Genomic DNA, 6026 nt, shown 5'->3' with positions numbered 1-6026 from the left:
TTTTGAGCGTGTTCAGCTCCAGGTTGTTTTGACTGCACCAGACAGCCAGCTGTTTAACCTCCCTTCTGTATGCAGACTCATCATCATCTCGGATGAGGCCGATGACAGTGGTGTCATCTGCAAACTTCAGGAGCTTGACAGAGGGGTCTTTGGCAATGCAGTCATTGGTGTAGAGGGAGAAGAGTAGTGAGGAGAGCACACATCCCTGGGGGGCACCAGTGCTGATTGTACAGGTGCTGGAAGTGAATTTCCCCTGTCTCACAAGCTGCTGCCTGTCCATCAGAAAGCTGGTAATCCACTGACAGATAGAGGTGGGAACAGAGAGTTGGGTTAATTCATTCTGGAGTATAGCTGGGATGATGGTGTTGAAAGCCGAGCTGAAGTCCACAAAAAGGATCCTTGAATATGTCCCTGGTCTGTCCAGATGTTGCAGAATATGATGCAATCCTATGTTGACTGCATCATCAACAGACCTGTTTGCTCCATGAGCAAATTGAAGGGGATCCAGAAAGGGTCCAGTGATGTCCTTCAGGTGGGCCAACACCAGTCTCTCAAATGATTTCATAACCACAGACGTCAGGGCGACAGGTCTGTAGTCATTAAGTCCTGCGATTTTTGGTTTCTTTGGGGGAAAATATATATATATAAAGCATTATGATAGTCCTGATAAGAAGGATACACATTCAGGGGTAAAAAATGAAATCCACTGACAATATTTCAAACATTTAATTAAGTAATAAACAAAGCAAAACATAAGACTAATTAACTATGTGTAAATCGTAATGCACACAGGATTAATCTAATGGCGTATGCTTCTTTTAGCACAGTTGTGCCTTTGAATTGAAAACGATTCCGAATTGCAAATGGATTGTAATGGCGCCATCTATTGGGAGACAAAGCAGCATTTCATGGGAGTATTGCCAGAGCGTAATGGCAAATGGTCAACCAGCGTGTTACGACAGTAAGTCGCCATTTGCGGAGACCTTACAAACAAATGAGGAGAGCCGTAAACTGACAATTACCTGTCGCAAAATGGTCGGCGTCTTCTCTTATAAAACAGCAATTTTATCGTTGTAAACTCCACATATCGTTCATTCCACAAATATTTTTAGTGTAAAACATGTTGAAGATTAGTGTAAAGTCCGTCAGTTAATTAAGTGATGAGCTGTTTCCTCACAAAAGCAGTTTATTCAGCAGACTGAAGCATCTTTTCCTTAGTCAAGTCATTTGTATAGCGCTTTTCAGTGTTGCAATCAAATGATTTGAAATGAATGTACATTTTCAAAAAACAATGAAATTCACAAGGAAATACATCATATAATGTGTAGTTGTAATGCTTTCAATATAGTAAAGGGTGAATATAGTTTACAAATCATTCCATTTTGTATTTATTAGCATTTTTTATACTGTCCCAACTTTTTCGGAATTGTGGTTGTACAATTATAAAGTAATTATGAATTAAATGTATTTGAAATTAACTGCCAAATGCATTTTGATGACCAAATAGACCATGAGCTTGCAGCTAAACTAAATTGCAACTAAATTAGTTTTAGTGTATACTCATTATAGTCATACTCATTTCAGGAGGAATACTATAAAGCTGTGAATGAGTATATTGTCCACACATATTTCTTCACTGCCTCAGAGGAAATTCTTCCAAAAGTAAGATTTGTCTTAAAATTATAATAATAATAATAATAATAATAATAATAATAATAATAAAATAATAAAAAAACATAAAAACTGATTATACTTAAACGTAATCAGATTAATTACTTAAAAAAACATAAAAAAACAAAACAAAACAAAACAAAAAAAACAAACAAACAAACACATCAATCTTATTATTTCTTGTCATCATAGGCAGTGACTCTGCAGGAAATTCCTGTCGTTGCTGTGTTCAGGGACGTACTACCTGTACAATGGTTAGATTTCCAACAGTGCATTTGCAGGACATAACTTCAACAGGTGAACATCAGAAACTGATAAGGGCTGTAAGCAGCAAAATGTCTTTGTCTCATAGCGTCTCAGCTCCAGGCTGTTTCCTCTCATTGCTTCTCGAAGGGTGCCATTCCACTGTGGCACAGAGGGCAGGTGGTAGTGGAATGCCAGGGCATCAAGGCAGAGTGTGTCTAGGAAAGGGCACCAATAATGGGAATTTGAGAGGCGTGAAGAACGATGCAGCACCCTCAGAACAAACACTAGCCCAAGGCAGCTGTGTATCCTGAGGGTGTTGATCTGCTGCACTTCCCCATTGTTGAAGAAGGTCTCACTGTCAGAGTGATAAAGATTTTTTTCTAGCGCAACTTCTGGTTCAGACACGATATGATAGGTGTGGGTGAAAAACAGATCAATATTTAAGTCTTTTTTATCATATATTCTCCTCTCTGCCCAATAGGGGGCGATATGCATTAAGACTGTGAATCACCAAAAACAGAAGAAGAAGAATTGGAAAGTGAGTACCCAAAGTTTTAAATAGGTTTCATTATCACTATCACTATAAAAATGGGGTTGTTACCATTCTTCTTCAAATGATGAAAATACAGAGACAGTGCTCCAGCTTTGTTCTGTCATGTAGCTTATTTTGTCTAGGCTATCATCCAAAACCCTCCCTTTAAGTCAACAGCTTCAGTGTGTGCGTATAAGATATTTTGCATAATTGAATGCATAATCAGTGAACAGAAACAACTTGTCTGGTAATAAAATGTGAGATTAATTGTTTCATGTGGGTGTAAAACATTTTTAAGTACTTTGCATATAATGTGGCCTGATGATGACAAAGTTAAAAAAGTCTAATGTCCCTTTTCTGAACATTTATATAGAATTTCTTGATGGCGATCTGTCTGTGTTTCCCCTCATACTTTCAAATTGATAGCTACAGTCTCTACCAGATGGGAGAACTAAGTAAGCTTTTTTTATCATCTCAGCATGAGCTAAAACATGAAGATTACTGATTGGTTTATATAAATCAGTCTGTGTGTGTGTGTGTGTGTGTGTGTGTGTTCATACATTTATTTGTACTATAACCCATCATAATTAACACACACTGCATTGTCATCACCATTTCCATGATTGCTATCTTTCTGCCACTAGGTAATAAGGCATAATGTTGCCAATTAAGATATGACATTCATCCAAAACGTGTGAAAATGATGCTTTGACAGATTGTGCTTGTGTGAGCATTTGCATACGTGGATAATCTGTTGTATAGCTACAATATTTAACATTCCTCACACTTCCCTCAAAGATAAACTTGTGGGATTGGCAGTAGTAGAAAAGAATCCTTCTGAAGAAAGCATTCGGCAAGAGACTATTGATGCAAAAAGACAACAGGTCTTATATAAAATGTACATAGAAAACCTCAAAACCATGACAATAGCCAGTTGTTCCCTATTTTCACACCAAAACTAAAAAATGCTTTCCTTCTAGTTAAATTAACTCTGATGGAAAGGTTGGCTAAAGAATACAGAGATCATTACAAAAAGTAAGTACCAAATGCATATATAATAGAGACCGGTGAAGAGAATGTGATTCTATCATGTTATGTTAGCTATTTCTTTAATATAAACTAAGACAATCAATATTGAAAATGTCCTTTGTTTTCCGCTAGTGAATACCAGTTCGGTTATATGGATGGTAATGACTACATCAACGGTTTAATCATGGGGTGTGTTAAATGGGCTACTTCAGTGGATACAAAGTGCAAGAACCATATTTAAAGCCATTTACAGATGCATATAAAATAATAGATATACTACAGTGGTCTGATTTCTCAGTTTAACTATAAACATATATACTGTATATATGACTATAACTATAAATATCATGTATATATCCAAAATATATAATTTTATTTTGTTTCCTTTCCTTAGAGAAGTTGTGATGCCCTCCATTATTGTGATGAATTTGTCCACTGATGGATACTTTCTGCCACAAAGTAATATTGAGGCTATTGAGGATTTACTTAATTTCCTCAACAGTGTTCTGGATGGCAGAGAAAAGGTATTAGAAGTAAGACTTTACTCTTTGTACTTTTTGTCATATAACTTCCTACTTGTTTAATACAATGGGTCACTTCTGATAACATTTCTTTTAACCCAAACAGTTACTCAGAGGAAATGGATTATTGCAGCACGCTCTGAGACTTTTTCATATAGCAAAGGCTTCTGTGGTGGTAAGACTGACTCACACTCTTTATTATTATAGCAGAAGGATAGATTCACTCTTATTAATTTTTCCCCCAAATATTTACTGACACAACAAGCACGGATCACTAAAACCAAAACACACTGCTGATCACATCCTCATCAAATAATTACTTGAGGCTAATATTTAGGTCACTGTTGTATGTTGTCCTAGTAACTAATATAAATCTCTCCGATCTTAATCAGTGTTCCAGACAGCCCCAGTCTTCTCCTCTTTTCTGTTTGGACTGCCATCGGGTATTGTTGTACTTGTAATCTTGGGTACGTGCACTGCTGTACCAGCAGATGATGAGAGACCGGAGGAAGGCGCTCGCTTGGCCACAGGCAGTACTGCTGTAGATTCAGATGGAAAGAAGGCAATAGAATTGTAGCCTGACAGCAGAGAGAAGACCTCAGAAGAAAAGAAACAGGATTAACATGAACTGTTAACTTATGGTCAGATAACCTGGGAGAACCAAATTTGCTTTGTTTGGCATCCATCATTTAAAACAAGACTAAATCTTTGAAATCAAATGAATATGAAACAAGTTCTCTAGTTGTTTATACACTGTACATGTTTATCATTTCATTGTACTTTTTGTTGGCGCTCTCTGTGTATTGCAGTTTTTTCACCCATTAAAGGGATTGTTCACCCAAATGAAAATTCTCTCATAATTTACTCACCCTCCTGGCATCCCAGATGTGTATGACTTTCTTTCTTCTGCAGAACACAAATTATGATTTTTAAAAGAATATTTAAGCTCTGTAGGTCCTCACAATGGAAGTGAATGGGTGCCAAAATTGTGAAGCTCCAAAATCCACATAAAGGGAGCATAAAAGTAATCCATATGACTCCAGTGCTTAAATCCATGTGTTCAGACCAGGGGTTGCATTAACCGAAAATTCTCCATCATTTACCGATTTTTTGAAACATTGACGATAATTTCAAATGCTTTCCGTCATTTTGACAGATAAAAAAAATAAACAAGAAAACCACTTAAACCTAGCGCATCTGTTTTGATTTCATTCTCTCACTCCCGCTTTGGGTGTGTATGTCCTGCCCCTGTTTATTGCCTGGTATCAACTTGCATTTAGGATGATCCTATCACAAGTGGACAGGAGGCATTGCCTTTGACAGACACATCACCATTTACACCTGGTCTTATATGCATCTCTTTTGACCAAATCTTTTCGTATCTTTTTGGAGTGTCACTCCATACATCAGTCATTATAGTATTGGGGGGGGGGGGGGGATGCTTACCGTTCCTGCCAATTATAATTGCATTTAATCTTGGTGCATTGCAAACATTAAATTTAGAGTGGGAATCTATGTTATTTTAATGGAGAACCTGTTTTAACTGAGCTGATGTGCTTGATATCAGACACACTGAAGTTCAGGGATGTCTGCACATGAGTGTTTGTGCTTTTCAAATTTTCCGACCAGGCGGTTATTTCCTTTTCAAGCCACACATAACTGGTAAAGTCATAAAAATCATGTTTTATCGCAGTGGTTGATTGACAGGTAGAATTTTCACCCTAGAACTCCTGATTCAAAATACGCTTGAGTCATAAATATGTTAGATATGATATGTAATGATATGTACTGTATATGCTATTATAATGGATGCTACACCCCTGAAGCTTCATTATTTATGAAATGAAAAGAAGTAGGCTATGACGATTAAAAAAAGATCATGATGGAAATTTTTCAACTCAGTCTGTCAGAGTGATGGATAAAGATTTTTTTCTAGCGCAACCTCTGGTTCAGACACGATGTGATAGGTGTGGGTGAAAAACAGATCAATATTTAAGTCTTTTTTATTATATATTCTCCTCTCTGCC

General features: G+C 36.9%; 1 pseudogene; it reads left to right on the top strand.

Moving 5' to 3' along the window:
* Positions 1-930: 930 nt before the first annotated feature.
* On the top strand, positions 931-4833 carry LOC127441165 (protein disulfide-isomerase TMX3-like; annotated as a pseudogene).
* The last annotated feature ends 1193 nt before the right edge of the window (positions 4834-6026 follow it).

The sequence above is a fragment of the Myxocyprinus asiaticus genome, chromosome 5 (genome assembly GCF_019703515.2).
Source record: "Myxocyprinus asiaticus isolate MX2 ecotype Aquarium Trade chromosome 5, UBuf_Myxa_2, whole genome shotgun sequence".
Lineage (NCBI taxonomy): Eukaryota > Metazoa > Chordata > Actinopteri > Cypriniformes > Catostomidae > Myxocyprinus > Myxocyprinus asiaticus.
This window is presented reverse-complemented; position numbering and strand designations above follow the sequence as displayed.